Genomic DNA, 24,416 nt, shown 5'->3' on the forward strand with positions numbered 1-24,416 from the left:
AAGTTTCAAGTTATCAAATTTGATCCTTTTTGCTTGATAGTTTTTCTGTAATTTTATCTCTCTCATTTCACATTTTACTCTAAAAAGCAAGAAGAAACCAAACCACATCTTCAACACTTTGCTTGGAAATTTCCTTAGCTAAATACTCACATTCATTACTTACGAGTTTTACTTTCCATATAACTGTAGAACACATTTCTGCTCACTTCTCTGCCACTATAGATCCCCTTTTTCCAGTTTCCAATAGCATGCTCCTTATTCCCTTCTGGGTTCTCTCGAGCAAGTTTATTTAAAAAACGTGTTTTTACTAACAGTCTGTTCAAGACAACTCAGGCTTTTCCTATAATGCTCCTCAAAAATGTTCCAGCTTTAATACATTACCCAATTCCAAGGCCACTTCCACATTTTCAGGTATTTGTTACAGCAGCACCCCACTTCCAGTACCAAAATCTGCATTAGTTTTCTATTGCCTTTGTAACAAGTTACCACAAGCCTAATGGACTGAACAACATAAATTTACCTTACAGTTCTAGACATCAGAGGTATAAAATTATTCTCACTGGACTAACATGAAGATGTTGGCAAGACTGCATTCCTTTCCAGGGGCATCTAAGGGAGATTTTTTTTTTTTTTCTTTTTCTAGTCTTGATGCTATGAATTCCTTGGCTAGTGGCTCCTTTCTATGTTCAAAGCCAACGGTAGCATGTCTACTCTTTCTCATATCCCATCACTCTGAAACTGACTCTGCTGCTTCCCTCTTACACATTTTAAGACCCTTGAGATTCCATCAGGCCTAGAAACATAATCCAGAAAATCTTCCTTTTTCAGTTAGGATGACTAGCAATCTTACTCCATCAACCTTAATTTCCTTTGGCCTGTAATTTTACATATTGACCAGGTCCAAGGATTAGGACATGGACATCTTTGGGAGGCTATTATTTGGCCCACTGTACATAGCCAGCTTAAACCTGGAACTATCTTTCCTGCAATGGTAGCAGCCCAAATGTCAGTTCATTTTTGTAGCCTTAGCTATGCTGCTGGAGTCTGTCCCACATATATGTCACTCAGATCAGCCGAAGAATGGGTTAGTGTTGATACATGGAATTCAGGGCTCCTCCTCTTAGGCTCTCTCATTTTGGGAACCTCACCTGACATCATTCAGTGACTATGGTTGACCCAAATTCTATCCTCAGGTTCTTCAAGCCAATAAAATTGTGGATTTTCTATTGAAGTTTTAGCTACCCTACATAATGAAGATCTGTGCCTGTCGTCAGTTGAAAAGTCATATATATGGGAAGCCCACTCCGTGTGATTCCATTCTACCAAGTGCTGATTTGTCTCCAACGTCTGTCTACTTTTGGACACTATCTAGTGCCTTCAGGTAGGTTTTCTTTTTATTTCAAATGTAAAATATCGCTGTATCTATGAAGGTTGGTATGAAAGTTTGTCCAAGGGTTGGTCCCAGCCCTCTAACCATACCAGAAGTTTCGATATTTGTTTTTTGAAATTGCTGGTGATCAGACAATTTTTCACTAAAATGAGGGCTAAACAATTTATAAAAATAACCTCAGTAAGTCAATATTCCACTGTTCTAGAATCATGTCAATTGATTGTCCACTGCTTCTATCTAGAATATTCAAAATAAGAACCTTACATGCAAAAGCAAATATTGTGTACTACGGTGTTATCAACATACATCCAATCTGAATATTTATATATTTGAATAGAGATTTAAAGCTACTAGTCAGAATGTGACTTTAGATTCAGAGCCTTGCTGAAAAGAGACTAGTTAAGGCAATTAATTTTGTATATAATGTACCTATAAGCAAAATCATAAATATGTCAAACAAAAAACAACCAGTTGCTTCAGAATGTCTTTTGAGCCTATTAAAACACAGCCTCATCTTTACTACAAGGCATCACAAATTTTACCCAACACTATCACCTTCACATTATAAAGAAATTTAGAAATTGACCTAGAGGGATACCTCAAAACACAGGATGTTTGCTGGTTTCATTATGCTTTCTACTGTTTTGTTTTTTGTACACAAGATTTCTTTCTCTGTACTTGTAAAAAGAAAAAAAAAAAGTTTTAATGGTTTTCCTGTGAAGTATGAGGTTTGATTTCTTACAGTTATTTATCAGAATTTCTCTTAGGCCAGTGATTTCCAGTGATTTTAAGGAAGGGAAATTGTTTGGGTTAGGATTTATTTCAGAGGCATACATGCCACAAGTGTGTGTGTGTGTGTGTGTGTGTGTGTGTGTATTTGCACACATGTGTGCATGTGTGTTTGTTTTCAGATGGTAAAACAACTGAGGAAAAGGAAGGGAGTATAGTACCACTTTTCTAGATTTCCTTTATAGCCACCCTGAGCAATATTTCTGTAAAGAACATTAACTTGACTTAAAATGAAAGCTTAGACAATTGTTTAAAGACCAAATGTTGATGCAATATGATTGTTGAAAGAAGTCAACTGTTTTATAAAAAGTGTTTTGATCTAGAATACAACAGTAACAATTCAGTACTAGCTTGTAATATGTCAAAGTATTTTTTTAAACACTGGATGATTGAATCTTTCAGATCTCAAAAGGAAATATTGTTTGAGCTCATCTCAGCCTGTGGCAACACCTTTCCTGTGGGCCAGGGATGCTGTTTAATATACTTTAGCATTTTCCCCTTTAATGAAAATGTGGTAGTAAGAAAACAAATTCTGGGCTGCCTGGGTGGCTCAGTCAGTTAAGCATCTGTCTTTAGCTCAGGCCATGAACTGAAGACTTGCGTTGGGCTCCCTGCTCTATGGAGAGCCTGCTTCTCTTTCTCTGCCTGCTTCTACCACTGCTTGTGCTCTCTCTTTCTCTATCAACTGAATAAATAGATAAATCTTTTTTTAAAAATCAATAAATAAAAAATTAATTAATTAATTAAAATATAAAATAGCAAGTTCTTAGAGAACATAGAGGTATCAGATTTTTCAATCTCTCACTGCACATTAAAATTTTCTATCTTACTCCCTTCTTCCTTCATGTTCTCTGTTTTCTCACATACCCACACAGAAATCTTCAGAACACTTAAAATGGGGAAAAAATGAAACACATATTTTATTTGCTCTAGCATTGGATAAGATCTTTAAGGGGACAAAAATTTTTAACTTTTATTCAGAAATCTCTAAGTAAAATAGATTATCCAAGAAGATGAGTTATATCCTGTATCCTTGAGTTGCCTCCAGCAAAGCAAAGTATATGTGTTCCATGGACTATGCATTTCTTACTATAAGAAGTTGGACATGTAATATCCAGTGAAAATCTGTTAATTCTCCTAAGGCAGCCTGGAATTTCTTTGCTTAAAAAAATCAAATTGTATTTCATTCATATTACCATAAGTGTTCTCATTTTACTCACTGGAGAAAGTGCAGTCTGGCTGAAATTTAAAATGGTACAGCTCTATCCAAATAATAGGGACCTTGAAATACAGTTGCACTAGAAAACTTTTCCACATCTGGATTTGACTTCATAGCTTCCTCTTTTTCTTTTCTAAATCATTAATTAAAGACATATCTAAATATTGTCTCTGCCACACAAACAGGGTAAGTGACAGGTCAAAGAGAATATAGATATTTTGCTATGGTTTATGACTTGGTTTCTTTCTTAAACATTTATTAGTTATGTTTCCTTTTAGTATTTCCCTCTCTGGTGTTCCTTATGGCACTGCTACAATATGCTTTTCTCCTCTCATCTTACAGAATTTACCAGCCACATCAATTCATGAAGTTAAATATGTATAATTTCTGACACTTTATATGATTTTGTTGTCACAGTGGCTTTTAGCTTGGAGGTTTCTCACATTTGTTGGATCTCATTGCTTCTTCTAGCTCTTTTTCCTTTTTTATAATAAAGTAAATGAGTTTTGCTCAGATTAACATTTAATAAATTTATGAACAATTATGAAGAACCAATTAGATTAATTTTATAGTCTCCTGTTGAGATTTGGTTAGTGTGTGATTTTCTTTTACTGTGGTGGGTAAGTAATACTTGCAAAAAGATCTGCTTAGAAAAGGAGAAAGAAACAGATGGCTCACAAAGATATGCTTCGATAAAAGAGTCAGTGCAACACAAATCTTGGTAGCAGATTTTCTTAAAATATTTTCTTATCCCTAATGACTTTGATATTTCTGATTATATTTTGTTTTCTTAAGTGAAATGTTATCTACCTGAATTGTTATAAACTGGTTAACATTTCTCAAAGCATCAGGAAAAAAAATTTTTTTATATATAAGGAGTAAATGAAGTTGAACTCCAAAATAGATTGCCTTACCAGAGAGTTATAGAAAAACCCTATCTGGTTTTAAGCCAGTGTCTATAAAGTACAAACAAAGATTTTATACTCTATAGAGGATAGACTTCAATTAAATACATTTAAAGATCTAGCATTCCCTGTAGAATTAGCAGGAAATGTTGCTTTGAACATCAGTATATATTTACTTGCAACAAACATTCTGGTCCATCGTCTGAACGATGCCTTTTTAAATTATTACTAAGCTAAGAGAAATAATTGATACAGGTATTTCCAACAAACTGTCCTCCAAAATGAAGAAAAAGTAAAGACTTTAACAGATAAATAAAAGCTGAGTTCATTACTACACTACCTTACAAGAAATGCTAAAAGGAGTCATTGAAGTTCAAATGAAATGATGCTAAACAGCAATATGAAAGCATATAAAAATATAAAGCTTTCTGGCAAAGACAAATATATTGACAAAAACTGAATCCTGTGACACTGCAGTGGTGATCCACAAATCACCTTAATTCTAGCATAGAATTTAAAAGATAAAAGCATTAAAAATAACTGCAACTATATTATTAGGTTAGTGGATACAAAAGAAAAAAATACCTAATTTGTGACATTGTGACATAAAATAGAGAGGATGCAAAGGAATAGTTTTTATGTGCAACTGATATTAAGTTATTACTACTTCAGAATGGACTCCTGTAACTGTAAGATATTTTATGTAATCCCCATGGTTACCACAAAGAAAATTCTTGAAGAAGATACATGAAAGGAATAAAGCATGTCAGTAAAAAAAAAATCAGTGAAACATGAAGATAGGAAGAGAGGAAAAGAAAAACAAAACTGCTATAAAATATACAGAAAACAACAAAATGACAGTAGTAAATCCTTATCTATTGGTAATTATTTTAAGTGTATGTGGGTAAAACTCTAGCATCTAAAAATAGGAGTGGCTAAATAGATGGTTTAAAGATTTTGCTTATTTGAGGGAGAGCATAGGAGAGAAAGAAAGAGACAAAGAGAGAGAGCATGAGATGGGGAGGGGTAGAGGGAGAAGGAGAAACAGATTCCCTGTTAAGCAGGGAGACCAATGTGGGGCTCAATCCCAGGACCTGGGATCATGACCTAAGCCAAAGACAGATACTTAACCAACTGAGCCACCCAGCTGCCCCTAGTGTGGCTAAATAGATTTTTTTTAAGATTTTATTTATTTTTTTTGACAGAGAGAGATCACAAGTAGGCAGAGAGGCAGGCAGAGAGAGAGGGGGAAACTGAGCAGACCCTGCAGAGCAGACAGCTTGATGCAGGGCTTGATGTGGGGCTCAACACAGGTCTCAATCCCAGGACCCTGAGATCTTGACCTGAGCCAAAGGTAGAGTTTAACTCACTGAGCCACCCAGGCGCCCCAGCTAAATAGATTTAAAAACAATATCTAACTATATGTTGTTTGTATGACTGACTTTAAATTTAAGAACACTTATAGACTAAAAATGAAAGAATGGAAAAAGATATTCCATGCAAATCATAACCAAAAGTAAGCAAATGTGATCATACTTATAACAAAACAATATTTGAAGTCAGAAACTATCACAAGAGACAAAGAAGGACATTATATGATGATAAATAAAGGTCCAATCACCAGGAAGATATTACAATTTAAATGTTTATGCACCTAACACTAAAATGCTCAAATATATGAAACAAACATTGACAGGTGGAAAGAAGAAATAGGAAACAATACAGATAATAGCAGCAGATTTCTATAGCCCACTTTCAATGATGGATAGATCATCCAAACACGAGCTATAAGGAAACAGAGAACTCAACACTATAGAATGGACTTAACAGACATATGCAGAATATTCCATCTAACAACAGTAGAACACAGATTTTTTTCAGGCACACATGGAACATTCTGAGAATCGATTATATGTTAGGGTACAAAACAAGTTTTACAAATTTAATATTAAATTTATATCAAGTATCTTTTCCAACTACAGTGGAATAAAACTAGAAATCAACAGCAGAAGGAAAAAGGAAAACTCACAAAGAAGTAGAAATTAAAGAACACACTCTTGAACAACCAGTGGGTCAAAGAAGAAACCACAAGGAAAATTTGAAAACATACTGTAACAAATAAAATAAAAACACAATATACCAAACCATGGGTTGTTGCAAAAGCAGTACTAATAGACAAGTAAATAATGATAAACTGGTAATTAAAAACAGAAGAAAGATCCCAAATAAAGAACCCAATTTTACATTTCAAGCAATTAGACAAAGAAAAACAAAATAAGCCCAAGTTAGCAAAGGAAAGAAAATAATAAAGATTCAAGCAAAAATAAATGAACTAAAGAATAGAAAACTATAGAAAAGAAATCAACAAACTGGAGCAGGTTTTCTGAAAAGATTAATGATACAGATAGACCCTTAGCTAGGCAAACTAAGGAAAAAAGAGAAGAAAACCAGACAGAGATAATATTAGAAAAGAAACTACAGACCAATATCACTGATGAATATTGGTGCAAAAATCCTCAAAAAAAAGTTAGCAAATTGAATTCAACAGCATATTAAAAGGATTGTAACATTATAACTAAGTGGAACTTAATTTTTAGAATGTAAGGATGTTTCAAAATATGAAAGTCAGTCAGTGTAATACACCAACTTAACAGAATGAACAATGAAACTTGGTGATCATCTCAACAGATGAAGAAAAAATATTTTACGAATTCAACACCTTTTCATGGTAATAGTAAAAATGGTCAACAAACTAGGAAGTGAAGGAAATTACCTCAGTATAATAAAGGCCACATATGAAAAGTCCCAGATATCATACTCAAAGGGAACGCTCAAAGATTTTCCTCTAAGATTAAAAACAAGGCAAGGATGTCCATTCTGCAACTCTATTCTACATAGGATTAGAAAGTCTAGCCTGAACAATTAGGTAAGAAAAAGACATAAAAGGCATTCAAATCAGAAAAGAAGTAAAATTATCTTTGTTCACAGATGATATAATCTTCTTATGGAAAATCCTAAAGATTCTGCCAAAAACTATTCAAACTAATAAGCAAATTCAGGGAAGTTGCAGGACAGTCAACACACATACACAAAAAATGGCTTTCTATTCACTAATAATGAAAATCTTCAAAAGAATATTAAGAATACAATCTCATTTAAAATAACACTAAAAATAATAAAACATGTAGGAATAAATTTACCTAAGGAAGTTAAGGACTTGAACACTGAAAATTACAAAATGTTGCTGAAAGAAATTAAAGACACAAATAAATGGAAAAATATCCCATGTTCATACATGGATTGGAAGACTTAACATTGTTTCAATTCCATATTACCCAAAGCAAAGATTCAGTTCAATCCTTATCAAAATCCCAAAGGCAATTTCTTTCAGAAATAGAAAAAGCAATTTTAAAATTCATATGGAATTATAAGGGCTTTGAATAGCCAAAACAATATTGAGAGAAAAAGAAAAGTTGGGGTTCTCACACTTCCTGATTTCAAACATTATACAAAATTATAGTAATCAAAACATAAAGTAATCTGGCATAAAGATAGACATACAAACCAATGGAACAGAAGTAACTGTCATGTACATGGTCAAATGACCTTCAGCTAGAGTGCCAAGGCTGCATAATGAAGAAAGGATAAGCATGTCAACCAACATGTTGGAAAAACTGGATATTCCAACTCTGGGAAAAAATGAAGTTGGACTTTACATTGCACCCTATACAAAAATTAAAATTAATTAAAGACCAAAGTATAAGACTTAAACTTTATTTCCTAGGAGAAGATATAGATGATAAACTTCATGACATTGGATTTGACAATGATTTCTTAGATGTGGTAACAACAGCACAAGTAATAAAAGCAAAAAAAATAAATAAATAAGGAAATGGGACTATACAAACTTTAAAGTTCTATTACAGCAAAATAAACAATCACCAACTCTTTTCAACAATTGAAAAGACAATCTATGGAATGGAAGAAAGTGTTTTGCAAACTATGTATCTGACGGGGGTTGATAGTCAACATTTGTAAAGAATTCCTGCAACTCATCAAAAACAACAAAACAAAACAAAACAACCTGATTTAAAAATGGGTGAAGGATTTAAGTAGATATTTTCCATCTTTTTTATTTTTTTAAATGAGCTCCGCACCTAGTGTGGGTCTTGAATTTGTGACCCTGGGATCAAGAGTTGGATGCTCTACCAACTGAGCCACTCAGGCATCCCTTAAATAGAAATTTTCTTAAAGAATATATATATACATGGCCAATAAGTACATGAGAAAATGCTGAGCATCACTAATCATTAAGTATTTTATGAAACAAAAAATTTTAAAAAGTATTGATGAAGATGTAGAGATCTGGGAACTCTTGTACACTGATAATGAGAATTTAAATGGTGTGTCTGCTATGGAAAACAGTACGAAGATTCCTCCGAAAATTAGACATAGAATTGTCATATCATCCCACAATTCCATTTCTTGGTATTCATTCAAAAAAATTTTAAAACAGGATCTTGAAGAGATATATGCACTCCCATGTTCATTGCATAATTATTTACAATAGCCAAGGGCTGGAAACAACATACATGTCAATGGATGGAATAATGGATAAAGAAAATGTGGTATATACGTATAGTGAAATATTATTCAGTCTTTAAAGTGAAGGATATCCTGTCATATGTTACGATATGTATGAACCATAGGACAGTATAACAGATTAAGCTAATCACAAAAGATAAATTCTGCATGATTTCAATTACGTTATGTGTCTTGAGTATTAAGACTCAGAAACATGAAGTTGAATGGAAAATGTTATGTGAATATAGATAGAGGTATAAATATTTTTAAATAGTGGAAAATGAATTTCAATTTGTGCTTTTTAAGAATATAGGCACTAATCAAATAGAATCTTTTGAGATCATATACATTATGAATCTGTTCTTAGTTACCTACAGCTTTCAACAAAGCTGTTTCCCTTTTTAATTTAGAATTATACTGGAAGTCAAAAATGGTGACATTATCTGCAATCTAAGGAGGAATGTACTGCATATCATTTATTATTAAACAGAGTTAAAATTCTGTTTATCACAATAAACCTTTTCTAAAATTCTCAATTCAAATACTCACCTTGGGTTATTTCACTTCATATTTTCACTTACATAATATAATTCTTAACACTGATGTACACAGGATACTAAATATCATTAAAGTTTTGCTATTTCACTGAGTTTTAACCCATAACCGTCTATAACTTCAGAGTCACCTTACAAGTGAAACCATGGCCCTAACACAGAGACCAAACACATACACAAACACACGCACATGTGTATGCACACACACACACGCACACCCTTCCTTGGATGCTATATTTCATTAGATTTTTCTGTAAGACTATCATAACAATATTCTAGTACATGTAGAATCACTCATTAAAGAAAAAGATATCAATTTCCCAAGATTCTTAAAATTTCAGTAAAAGAAACATTTCTTATGATGTTATTCTAATATACAGTATTTCCATAAAATCAATTATTTCCATAAAAATATCCATAAAATCAATTATTCATTTCCTGTAGAGCTTAATCAATATATTTATTTGTAAATAAAATTTAGTTAGATAAACAAGATTTATTTAACTTCCATATACTTAAAACACCAGCCCACTTTATTTCTTACACTGTTAATAATATATAAATTTTAATGATAATGAGTCCCAGAAGAGAGGAGAGAAAGAATGAAGTAGAAAAACACATGAAGAAATTATGACTGATAATCTCCCTAGTTTGGTAAAAGATATAAATGTAGAGATCCTCAAAGCTCAGTAGACTCCAAGAAATATAAATGCAAAAAAAATCATGCCTAGGAAAAAAATACTCAAACTCCTGAAAACCAAAGAAAAAGAGAAAATCTTGAAAGTAACCAGAGTAAACATACTACATATAGGGAAACAATGATTCAAATACTCTTTCTTATTGAAAACCGCAGAGGCCAGAAAACCTGGGAGGGATTATTTAAGAACTGACATTAAAAAAACAAAAAACAAAAATGATAAAAAACAGTTAACTCACAATTTTTGTTTTCGGTGAAAAAAATCCTCTGAGTACAAAAGTAAAAAAGAAAAAACTTAGATAAAAGGATTGGTTGCCCTCAAACCTATACTATAAGAAATACCAAAAGATGTTTTCAGGCTGAAGGGAAATCTTTTTCAAGAAGTGAACAGCACTGGAAATGATAAATACCTGGATAAAATAAAAGAATTTATTCTTCTTAATTAAAAAAAAATAACAACTTGAAACAAAAATTAACATTCTAATGCAGATGTAACATGTATAACAATTGTGACTACAAAATCCTTGTCTAATGAACACATTGTAAAAATACCAAGATGGTAAGCCTAAATCCGTGTCATAACCACATCAATGGATTAAACAGTCTGATTAAAAGGTGAAAAATTTTCACAATAAATGTGAAAGCAATACCCAAATACATTCTGTTTCTGAGAGATACACCTTAAGTATAAAAATAAAGAGAGGCACCTTGGTGGCTCAGTCAGTTAAGTGTCCAACTCTTAGTTTTGACTCAGGTCATGATCTCAGGTTCATAAGGTCAAGCCCTATAATGGGCTCTGCACTCAGCATAGAGTCTGCTTAAGATTCTCTGCCTCTCCCGCTGCCCCTCCCCCTGCTTGTGTGCTCACTATTTAAAATGAATAAGTAAATAAAATATTTTAAATAAATAAATAAGTAAATAAATATTATAGTTGACAGTAAACAAGGAAAAATCTACCATCAGCGTAAGTAGTTTATCTGATATAAATACCAGATAAAATAGGTTTTAAAATAAGAAATACTGCCTGAGTTAAAGGACATTTCATAATGATTAAAAAGATCAATTCATCAGAAATAAATAGCAATCATGAAAGTATATAATAATAAGAGAGCAACAGATTACATGAAACAACTACTGACATAATTAAAGGGAGAAATAAACAGTTCTACAGTCTTTGTAAGAGATTTTAACCCTCTTTTCTCAGCAATCACTAGAACTAGAAAAAAATATCAGTTAAGACATATATGATATGAACAATACTATAGGACCTTGACATCACTGATAATTATAGATTATTATTCACAACAACTGCAGAATACGTATGTTTCATTCACCAAGATACACCATGTAACAGAAAACAAGTCTCATTACATTATAAATTACTGAATGGATAAGAGTTTGTGTTGTGATCACAATTAAATAACCCAGTAAACACTAGGAAGAGATCGAGAGGACACTGGAAGAGAATATGATTGACCAATTAGTACAAGATTCTCAACAACATCAGCATTAAGGAACTGCCATTAAAATTTACAAGGAGGTAACACCACACACTCATAAGGATACCTAAAATTAGCATGCTGATAATTCCAATTGCTGGAGAGCATGTGGAGCAACTAGAACTCTCAAACACTGAGGCTATAGAGGTGAAATGATAAAATAATTGGAAAAATAGTTCACAGTTTTTTAAAATATTAAAGATATACCTATTTTACTACCCAATCATTGCACCCTTATCCAAATTAGAGAAATCACAGTCTTGTACATGGATATTCATAGCTTTTTTATTCACAGTAGCCAAAAATTGGACACAATTAAAATGTTCATCAATCAAGGAATGGACAGATGTCATATAGCCATACAGTAGAATATTACTCAGGAATAAAAAGGTGAGACTACAAATACATTCAACAGCATGGATGAATCTCAAAATCATTATGTTGAGTGTAAGAAACCAGGCTCAAAGAAGTACACAACATATAAGTACATTAATATAAAATTCTAAGGAAATGCAAACTATATCTATAGTGACAAATAAGTGGCTGCCTGGTCTCAGGGCAAAAGAAATGACAGACAAAGGGACACAAGAAAATACCGGGGAATGATAGAAAAGTTCATATATTATGGTATGGTTTTCAGGTGAATATGTCTTTCAAAAATGTATTAAATTAAATATTTAAAGTGGACACAATTTACAATACATAGATTACCCCTCAATAGAATTGATTTTAAAGGAGATATACTTTTCACCAAAATTAAAAGTCTTGAAAAGACATCATCAATTAAAAAACAAACAGAAAATATCAAAAATTTAAGTTGAATAAATAAAAATTTATTTTCTTTTGTTAAACTGTGGTTATTGAAAACCTGAGAAGAGTTAAAGTTGATTTAGAAATGTTAACCTGCTTACTCCATTTACCTTGTCAATGAAAAATGAACAAAACTTTTTTAAAATTTTAAAGAGAATGGAAAGAGTTTCATTCAAGTCCAAGTTAAGACAGCTGTCCAGGATTCACAATCTTCACAAAGAAGAGAATGCTCTGGGGAAGCAGTATTTGGTACAAGACTGTATACTTTTTTTCCATTAAGAGCTACAAATCATCTTGATGAAGGACATTCCAGAAAGTTACAGACTTTATCTTGTGGTTTTAGTATGTGCAAGGCTGTATGAGTTTAATCTTGTGGGAACGAGGGTGGTTTTTTTGTTTTCCTTATCTTTACGTTCAGAATGCTCCCTTTTGGTTATTTTTTAATGAGGCATATGTATAATCAATGTATTCTCGGGACAGAAATAGAGCCAATGCTTTGAGCTTTTGTGGAGTCATTTTGACCTTCGTAAATATAAGTATAGCTTCCGTAGGAGCCTAGGAGCAGGGCCCACATATATTGAAGGTTGAAATTTTCCTTTATCAGCAGGAAAAATTCCTCCAATTATTCATTGGTACCTAAAATTAAAATCTGTAACTAACTCTTAACACTGTTCAGCCAAAAAGGTGTATGTGTACATATATATTATATACATGCACCGAGGAGCATCTCCACATATGTATGAGAGAGAGAGGGACTGAGAAAGAGAGAGAGCAAAGATGTCAAAATGTTAACAATTTGCATATATAGGTGAGCTTATGTGGGTTCTCATGTTACTATTTTTTCAATTTTCCTCTAGCTTTGAAATTTTCAAAGTAGACAGTTGAAGTAAAATACAAAGACTTACCAAATTTACATTAATAAGTCTGGCCACTGAAATTTTAATACCCTGGAAATTTTAATAACCCAGAAAATGATGTGAATACATATTTTATAAAACATTAAAATTGAAACATGAAATTACTAAATGTATGGAAGATGAGAAAAGAGCAGTGTGGGATAAAGAATGTGGATTTTATGGATTGTTTAAAATATTCCACCTAATCCAAGCAATTTTTATATCAAGAACTCTGATTATTTAATTATTTTGGGAGCATAAAGTAATGAATGGATATGATCAGAGGCTCTGCAGTCAATTCCTTCTCAATCCCTTACTAACTACATGAACTCAGTGTCCTCATATGTAAAAATGAGGAAAATAAAAGTATTTGCCTCAAGGATATTCTAAAGATTAAATGAGATATAATGTGCTTAAAGTGTTTTTTCACAGTTTTTAGTACAAAGTAAAAACTCAAGAAATTTTAGCATCTATAATTCCTATTATTTTAGGAGAAACTAAAGGAGGTACATTCATAAAATTATGAATGACTAAATTTACTATACAAAAAAAAATCCTATTTCTATCCTACCACATGCCATTCCCCAGTTATTGTGGAAGACTATTTCATTTTTAGATTTTGGGTTGTTCCAAGAATTTAGATTTCTTTTTTTTTTTTTTTTTTTAGATTTCTTTTTAAGTTTTTATTTTAATTCCAGTTAGTTAACATAGTGTCATATTAGTTTTGGGTGTGCAATATAGTAATTCAACACATCTATGCATCACCCTGTGCTCACCACAAGTGCACTCCTTAATCCCCATCACCTATTTAATATATCTCCCCCGACCTCCTCTCCGGTAATCATCAGTTTGTTCTCTATAATTAAGAGTCTGTTTCTTGATTTATCTCTTTCTCTCTCTCTCTCTTATTTTTTTCCTTTGCTTGTTTTGTTTCTTAAGTTCCACATAGGAGTGAAATCATATGGTATTTGTCTTTGATCTGTTTCACTTAGCATTATATTCTCTAGCTCCATCCATGTCACTGCAAATAGCAAGATTTCATTCTTTTTAAGGCTGAATAATATTCCATTGTGTACCACTTCTTTATCCATTCCTCAGTCGATGGACACTTGACTGCTTCCATATCTTGGTTATTGTCAATAATGCTGCTATAAACATTGGAGTGCATGTGTCCCTTTAAATTAGTGTTCTTGTATCCTTTGGGTAAGTACCCACTAGCGCAATTGCTGGATCCTAACGTTGAATTATTTTTAACTTTTTGAGGAACCTCCACTCTGTTTTCCACAGTAGCTACACCAGTTTGCATGCCCACCAACCATGTAAAGGTGTTCCTTTTTCTCCACATCCTTGCCAACACCAGCTATTTATTGTGTTGTTGATTTTAGCCATACTGACAGGTGTGCGTTGATATTGTAGTTTTGATTCGCATTTCCCTGATGATAAGTGATTATGAGCATCTTTTCATGTGTCTATTGGCCATCTAGATGTCTTCTTGGACAAATGTCTGTTCATGTCTTCTGTCCATTTTTAATTGAATTACTTGTCTTTGGGGGTGTTAAGTTGTATCAGTCCTTGGTATATTTGGATACTACCCCTTTACCGGATATATCATTTGCAAATATCTCCTCCCATTCAGTAGTTTGTCTCTCAGTTTTGTTGATTGTTTTTTTTTTTGATGAAGTCCCAATAGTTTATTTTTGCTTTTGTTTTGCTTGCCTCAAGAGAAATATCTAGAAAGAATTTGCTACAGCTGATGTCAAAGAAGTTACTATTTGTGTTGTCCTCTAGGATTTTTATAGCTTCAGGACATACATTTAGGTCTTTAATCCATTGTGTATGGTGTAAGAAAGTGGGTCCAGTTTCATTCTTTTGTATGTTGTTGTTCATGCTTCCTGACACCATGTGTTGAAGAGAAAGTCGTCTTCCCATTGGATATTCTTTCTTGCTTTGTCAGAAATTAATTGACCATATAGTTGTGGGTTTATATTTGGGTTTTCCATTCTGTTCTATGTTCTGACCTATGTTTCTATTTTTGTGCCAGTACCATACTGTTTTGATTACCACAGCTTTATAATAACTTGGTATGTGGAATTATGATGCCTCCAGCTTTGCTTTTCTTTTTCAAGTTTGCTTTGGCTACATGTAATCTTTTGTGGTTCCAAACAAATTTTAGGCTTGTTTGTTCTAGTTCTGTGAAAAATGCTGTTGGTATTTTGATAGGGATTGCATTAAACGTGTAGATTGCTTTGGGTAGTACAGACATTTTAACAATACTTGTTCTTCCAGCCCATGAGCATGGAGTGTCTTTAGAATACAGGTCTTTCATCTTTTTCACTAGGTTTATTCTTGGGTATTTTATTTTTGGTACAAGTATAAATGGGATTATTTTCTTAACTTCTCTTTCTAATGCTTTGTTATTGATGAGTAGATATGCAACAGAGTTTTGTACATGGGTTTTATTTCCTGCAACTTTACCAAACTAATTTATCAGTTCCAGCAGTTTTTTGGTGGAGTCTTTAGAGTTTTCTATACAGAGTATCAGGTCATCTTCAAACAGTAAGTTTGACTTCTTCCTTACCAATTTGGATACCTTTTATTTTCATTGTCTGATTGTTGTACCTAGAACTTCCAGTGCTATGTTAAATAACAGTGGAGAGAGTGGACACCCTTGTCTTGTTTCTAGGGAAAAGCTCTCAGTTTTTCCCCATTAAGGATGATGTTAGCTGTGGGTCTTTCATATATGACCTTTATTATGTTGAAGTATGTTCCCTCTAAATCTGCTTTGTTGAGGGTTTTTTATCATGAATGGACGTTATACTTTCTCAAATGCTTTTTCTGCATCTATTAAAATGATCAGGGATACTTGATCAGTCTCTTAAGCATCTGCCTTCATCTCAGGTAATGATCCCAGGGTCATGATATCAAGTCCTGCATCTGCCTCCTTGCTCAGCGGGGAGTCTGCTTCTCCTTCTGCCTCTGCTGCTCTCCCTGCTTATAGTCTCATGCGCCCTCTCTCTCTCTCTCTGGCAAGTAAATAAATTAATAATTTTTAAAAATTATCCTATGGCTCTTATCCTTTCTCTTACTGATGTGATATATCAGTGGTTCATTTGTCAATATTGAACCACACTTTCATCCCAGGAATAAATCCCACTTGGTCATGGTGAATGTTTTTTTAGTGTATTGTTGAGTTCAGCTTGCTACTATTTTGTTGAGAATTTGTCAAGGATAAGGCTTTTAAAACACAAAAGATCTAATTTTATCAACTGAAGCCTAGAGAACATTTTTTCCCCTCCAAATTCAGACAAGTTTTCTGACTGAGAAGATTTAGAGGTGGATAAAATCTCACATAACCAAGTTTGAGGTGCCACAAGAAAAATGTTAGGCAGTTAAAAGAATCTTTTGAAACAAGGCTTGTCTGTCTGATGATCCAGACTACAGAAAATTGATTATTTTCTTGTTTCCTTTAAATGAGCCTATGTTTGATCATTTGACATTTACTATTTGATTATTTTATAACTGGAAACTTACTGCACTCAGTAATTGCCAGCCTGCTGAGTACGACAAGAGATATTCTGATATGAAAATGAGGTTAATAATTTAACTGTGATTTAGATATGATAGCCTTTGAATTTAGATTGCTAGTCTTACATCAGGGTCTTCTGTTGAAAATATACTTTGGATTTCATTAAAATAATAAAGCTGTTTTAAATTTTCATTAAAATATTTTATCATTTTTTTCCTGGTATCAAATTGTCAGAAGAGGGGCACCTGGGTGGCTCAGTGGGTTAAAGCCTCTGGCTTTGGCTCAGGTCATGATACCACAGTCCTGGGATCGAGCCCCGCATCGGGCTCTCTGCTCTGTAGGGAGCCTGCTTCCTCCTCTCTCTCTGCCTACTTCTCTGCCTACTTGTGATGTCTCTCTCTCTCTCTCTCTGTCAAATAAATAAAATCTTAAAAAAAAAATTGTCAGAAGACAGCTATAACAAATGGGATATTTGAAACTCTGTGTTATATATGTGTGGTTCTGACCTTATATGCAACCTTAATCCTGAACTGCCCAGCTCAGACCCGGATAATATAATGTGATCATGGATAACACCTATATAATGTGCTCCTTTTAAAGAGTTTGTGTTATCCAATCAATAGTCTGTATTCTCTTCCTTGATGAAAAGTTTGCTCTTTGTAGCATCTTGAGGAAGCAAAAACAATTCAAGGTAATATTTAATATGTTAACACACTTAGATAAGATGTACTCCTATTTTTTAATATATACTTTAAAACTTAACTTCCAAAATATATAATATCTGTATATATTATATATTTTTCAGCATATATTAAATATTTATATTTTGCATAAATGTATATTTTATTATTATATTATAAATATCTATATGTTACATATATTATTTTTATATATTAGTTATTATTTGTATGTTACATATTATAAAAATATAATTGCTTAAAACTTTGCAGTTTTCACAGAACTTCATATCTACTCATATCTGTTATGGATTCTCTTAGCAACTCTTTAAAGTATAACAGCTAATTTTAAAGATTGGAGTTTTCAAAAGGCTAACGAAAGTGGGAGAGAAGAAGCAAATCTTCCCTACAGAAGGATTCTAAATAATATACATAGATAGTTCTCCCTCCAAGGGGTGGAGTTTAGTTCCCAAGTCTTCCTTTGAATACGGGCTAGACTTAGACTAGAACATTAAAAGGGGAGAAGAGTAACTCAACTGTGGAGAAACCTGGCAGTACCTTAACTAAGTGATCAAGATTAAATCACTAGTACAGTCATGGATTTCATGTACCCTCTGATATGACGGGAAGAGAAGGGCACTTTTTATAATTTCAAATAATTCAAAATAAAGTTTAATTTTTTTTCAAAAAAGTGCTCACATGTGGGTACCAGTGCTAGCTGTGAAGTGAATTCCTACTGAATCCATTCCCCACTCCACCCCAAATCAATCATTTATTAAGGCATAGGAAGAAAATTTTGTGATATATATAAAAAGAATGCTGACAGTGGTACATATTTTAAGTTGCATTCAATTCAATAAAATTACAATTTAAACGAAATCTTCAAAGAGAAATCCTATCTAATAAATGCACATATAAATTTACTATTTTTGTTAAATAAAAAACATGCAGTTCTCCCTTGTTCTCTGATCATTGCTCAATTGACTTGTAAGTTTGGCAGATTAATTTCCCCTAAACATTTAGCAGCATTTATGAGCCTGATTAATTCAATTTCCTTAGACATTTTAAATTACAATTACAAATTTTAACACATCCAAGTCTCTCAAGCATTTCAAAACATCTAACAAGAGAGATTTGTAAATCTAATAAACAATCTCTTAAGCACTTCACTACTTACAAACCTACATTTCTAGAATACTAAAGTATCAAATATATAAGCAATCAAATATCATATATAAACAACTTCTCTTTTCTTACAGTTTATCAGTTTAAAGTCATAAGTACAAAATGTACATCTTTATTATTATTTCTTAATATCAAAATTATAACATCAAATAAAGAATCTTGAAAAGTCCCAATTAAAAACTCTAAGTTTAGGGTTTCCTGGTTGGCTTAGTCAGTAGAGCATGTGATTCTTGATCTCAGGTCATGGGTTCAAGCACCATGGTGGGTGTGGAGTCTACTTAAAATCCTTTTTTTAATTAAAAACCATAAGCTTAATATCAATCACATTTTCTTAAACATTTAAATTAAAACAACAGATCCAACATGTCAGATTCTTTAATGTCAAAGTATCTTCAACATTTGTAAACTTAATGAACAAAGCACACACAAGTTACATGAGACTTATAAAACTATTTCTAAACTTAGCATAAATGTACTATATGCCTTACTTCCATATTTTCTCTATATATTGTAAACATTTTCATATTTGTAGACATAATATAAACATTTTCACTGATGTAAATGACCTGTGGAGTCATTTGCTGGTTACAGGGGAAAAAGGCCATCCAGGCCAGAGTAGAGGTGTTGGTAAGCCAAGATGCAAATTTATGGGAATCTGGGTTTGCTTTTGAAGATGATTTAGCAGCATTTATTTTATAAAGTTCTTTTCTTATAAAAAATGGAACTTTCCAAATGCTCTCCTTTTCTTACAAAGACTCTACATAATTTTTAATTGTCTGAATAGAATGGAGATTTGGTGGTCCTATGCAAATAATCTGGTTACTATTTTGTTTGTTTCTGAACCCTCTTTATCTCTTACTACTTATCCATCAGGCTCATCATCATTTAAGGTCATTTTATTGATTGCTGCATCCCATTATATGTCTCCCTCTTAGCTCTTTTTCATGGATGAATGACCATAAAATTATCTATTTGTTGTCAGATTCTTTGTTCCATTCATTAAGGCATTTTTAATTTCAAGGAATTTTTCAATTCAGCTATTACCTTCACAGTTGCTATCATTTGTACTTAATCTCTTTGGCTACCATACAATGCTGGGCAGGGAAGGGAATGAGAAAATTTAAGTTAAGCTCATGTTTCTGTTGAAATGCCAATTCAGCACTTATTTTCACTCTCTCATGGGATGTCTTGTGGTCTGATAGAAACCTAACGGGGAAGAATTGCATTAAAATCACATGAGTGTTGCAACCTCATTTCTGATATCAGCACCTTTGTTTCTTATCAGAGCCCATCAGTAGTTTTGTGACTTCAATTCTGATGATTGTAGATGAATCATCTCAATGATACAACTTCATTTAACTTAGATAATAAGCCAAAAATTATAGTTGAGAGACATTGTCATGATACTTTCAAGATATTGATAAAGAGTATTAAAAACTATAAAAGGGGACATACTCCAAAATAGCCAAATTTAATTTAATTCTGTTATTAGCACTTAATAACAGAAGATTCACATACTTATACCTCTTTTATTCAACATTTCTATTCCCAGTGATCACTAGAGCTTTCCATTATACCCAGATTCACTGTGATGTCTGGATGCTTTATGACAGCCACAAAGGCAGAAAGATATAGTAGAAAGAACTTAGTTTTACAAAATCATAAACCTGGGTTCAAATTCCAACTCTTTTTACTTTACTTTTCTAACTGTCAGTTTTCTCTTTCTGAACAAGGGGCTAACACCTGGCTTGAAATGAGTTAATATTTGCAGGGTTACCCAGTACAGTTGCTGCGACATAGTAAGTGTTCCAGAAATAGTAGAATTTTTTTCATGTCATTGCTTTTCAGCCTAGATTCACCTATGGTGTCAATTTTATAGAAAATGTTGCTCTAATGCCACTTTTTTAAATATAGCAAAATTATACTATGCACCTTTATTGAGGGTTTTTTTTTTTTTTTCATTGATACTGCAATGAAAAAGCAGTGATTTTGCGTCTTGGATCTCTTAGGCGAGTTACAAATATTTTTGTGACATAGATAATATCACAGTTGTTTAATAAAGAATGACTTGCTACTTGCCACCTTTGTCAAAGTTTTTATGAAATATTGGTTAAATCCCTAAAATGAAGAGGGTCACTAACTTACTAAAAAGAGAGAAAGAGAAAGAGCTGCCATTGCCATTTAATGGAACTCTAGATTTTTAGATTGTAGGTATTTGACATCTGAAAAAGCCTCTTCCAATTTACATATTTCACTAAAGAGAAAATTGGAAATCAGAGACAGGGTACAACTCTAGGCTTGCACAACAGATCAGTTCATGAACCCAACTCTTCTGAATCAATTTTGATGGTATATCCATATGTCGTGCAGCCTTGAAATAAGATGCTTACCTCATACAGTTTCCTCAGCCAGAATTCTTCTGAGCAGTGATTAACTAGCCATCTTTAAACTCCAGTTCTTATTAAATCCAAATTTTCTTTCTGGTATCCATTTAGTTAAGTAGGTGGCTCAAGTCTCAAAGGTAATTTCAGATTTGTCCTTATTTGGTTTGGTAGTGAAAACTTTTAACTCTACTTACTCAAAACGATTATGAAACAAAGATACAAATGCAAATACTAAATGAGTTGCAATAGTCATCATTTCCTCTCTTTTATTTTTTAAAATGTCTCAGGAGTCCTTCTTCTGTGAGCAGTGGATAGTATTTCAGCATCAGTTGGTCTGAATATTCTAGCACAGTTCTGCCATTCCAGTAGCCGTGTAAATCAGCCCATGCGTGTCTGTTCACATTCTTCATCGTTCCCCCCAAAAGATTCCAGACACAATGATGGTTTTAATTCACAATGCATAAATTTAAACAATTATTAACTCGTTTTAAAGAAAAATAGATCATCACAGAATCCTAACACATTTTTAGACTCCAGAGTTTTACAGATTATCATTTGGGAAACACCAACCAGCTGTCTCATCTTTTGGACCCTTCACTCTAACATACCAAATTAAGGAAAGCTAGGTCTAAGTACCACATCAACAGCATCAAGTAGCTGCTAAAACACCTGACCACAAAGAAGTTTTTAAGCACGATGGCCTGGGACCATTTAGCTTGTCAGTACAAATTTGTGTGTTTGTATAAAAATCTGACCCATGCTAATGGCCCTTGAGAAAAACACTGCTTTGCAATACTTGACAGTAACCAGTGATTTTTCATAAGACTCATCCTGACTGATTTCAGAGAGTTATCCTCTGCATTCTTCCTCAAGAAGACAGACTATATTCATCCAAATGAATACACATGTCATTAATTTTATTATGATATTGCATAAACAAAATGCATATCATTCCTTGAAATCAGTCACTTGTCTGCCCACATAATGTTACAGGCTTTACTTAGCCACTTAAGCCCACAATCATCTTCCTCAGTTGGCGTAACTTTTCTGAATTGTTTACTCTTAAAAAAAAAAAAAAAAAGTAAAGAGCAAAGACTCTGGAACCAGACAACCTGGATATGAAATCTCATCTCTGCATCTATCAGCCGGGTTACCTTGACTGAGATACCTCATCTCCTTTTGCCTCATGCTTCCCAACTGGAAAATGGGGATAAAATAATAACCACCAAACGAAATTAAGTTAATACATGTAAGGTGCTGAGAATAATCCCTGGCACATTACAAGGGCTACAAAATGTTGCTGTTATTAACCACCTCTAAGAATTTTTGAAAGAACAGAATAGGGTGCATAACACCAGTAGCATGGTGCCTGGCCTAGGATTATGGCTCAGGGAATGGTGTGAATCATACTATCTCTTCTGTAAAACTAAAATACTGAATTAGATATCAGCCCCAGATGATGAAAGCAATTTAAGTAGTTTGTAAAATTCAGAAACTGTTCCAAAGAGTATCTCCTCAGAGGCAGCTATAGTGAACAAACACATACACAAAAAGGGGATGGGGAACACAAACAGATGAGAGCTTGCCTTTTACTAGTTAGATAACACTGATCAGGCTATTTAACTTCTTTATTGATAGCATGAAGTTAAAAACACTGATCCCATGAGAGTTTTCTGAAATTTTAATGATAATATATATATGAATATGAGTAGAGAGTAAATACTCCATCAATGCTGTTTCCTACACTTTCCCTTCAAAAACAAACAAAAAAAGATGCTTTGATTGCTGGGACTGATTTCCCCACCATACAAAATACATCTTTGGATTTTACGAAATTTTTAGCAAGTTCAGTTTATAGGAAAAAAGGTAATGGTCCTACTAATGATTCCTGTTACTCATAGTTTTCAACTAACATCTCTAAATTGCTTGTTATTTTCCAGATTAAGTAGGTGAATGTGTCATACTTACAGATAAAAAGCTTTTTATTTAGTGAACATTCATTATTTTTTAAAATTTCTTAAAATAAAGTTAACACTTTGATGAGTTTTTGCATTTTTCTAACAGTTCAGGTAAATGCAGTACAGGTAAGATACAGGTTAAAAGCACTGCACCAAAAAAGAGAGATGGGGAAAAGAAACACTGGCAGGTGGTGCGATGAGAAAATGATTTATAGTAGTAATGAATTGAAGCCCTTCCAAAAGATGTATTTACCAGAAGAGTGCTCTAAAATGTCACCTACATTGCTAAATTATAAATACTTTTAAAATAAAATGAGAAAGAGAAACTATTGTGAATCATTGATTTCCTCCACTGTGGGACAATGGCATTGCTAGGGAACAAGACATGACCTACTAGTCTCTGAATGCTGCTCTTTCTCAGTGCTGCTCCTCCAGGACCTCTGACTATTTACCTGTCATTCTATTTTAACCCAGAGCTGTTAACAAAAAGGGGCCTTACCTGTTCAACGTCTGTGCTAATTAATGGTCACAGCTGCAGCCTGGACATCCTCCTGAAGAATGCAAAGGATACCTGGACCCTAACTGAGCTGAATTAAAGAAAGGGGTTTACAGTCCATCTACCATTTTGTATGATTGCCTAATGTTTTCCAGCCACTGTCACCCAAGATAGAACATCTTTGTATCTTTTTTTTTTAATTAATTAGTTGAAAGAACTCTAAGTGATTTAAATTTAAAAGTAGGTCTACCTAACTTAAATTTTTGGACTCTGTAAATGACATGAAAAAATGTTCTTGGCATCAAAATTTAATCATTTAAAATTTGATCAGTTCTCCACTATCTATCTGTTTCACATTTATTTTAGTATATCCTGTCGTAGAAACACTTTGTTCATCTAAAAGGGATTTTCAAAGTAGTTTTTAATTTTTTTTCATGAAATTAACAAGAGTTTTGTCTAAATTAATTTGTCTGCACTGGTTCATAATATTGGTGGATATTTACTACCAACATTTCCATTAAGCAAAGGACCTGAACTATGTCATACCTTTAGATTGCTGAGTTCTTATTTCTATAATGAATAATATTGAATGCACACTAAAGTGAAATTTAACCCAAATTGTTAAGTGCGTAGCTCTGTTACACAGAAGCTCCTTAAGATTACAATGCTGCTAAAATTTATGAAGGCTATAAAGCATTTGTCAATTAAGGAAAATTTAACAAATTCTCTGAACTTTAATTAAGCTGAAGTTTCAGTTTTAGAATATCCCTTTGTGGTAAGTAATATTTTTCTTCAGACTTTTCCTGAAACAGGAAATTATTTCACTTTTTTCTGATTACTAAATCAA

The 24,416-nt window shown here is 33.0% G+C and overlaps 1 protein-coding gene across 4 annotated transcripts in view; it reads left to right on the plus strand.

Moving 5' to 3' along the window:
• HTR1F (5-hydroxytryptamine receptor 1F) overlaps positions 1 to 24,416 on the plus strand; it is a 128,367-nt gene that overhangs the window by 42,718 nt on the left and 61,233 nt on the right. For all 4 annotated transcript variants that reach the window (XM_082743816.1, XM_082743817.1, XM_082743819.1 and 1 more), the window contains exon 2: positions 1,194 to 1,381. The gene's annotated coding sequence lies outside the window, so the exon portion shown is untranslated. The remainder of the gene's footprint in view (positions 1 to 1,193; positions 1,382 to 24,416) is intronic.

This window comes from Mustela nivalis, assembly GCF_964662115.1.
Source record: "Mustela nivalis genome assembly, chromosome: 1".
Lineage (NCBI taxonomy): Eukaryota > Metazoa > Chordata > Mammalia > Carnivora > Mustelidae > Mustela > Mustela nivalis.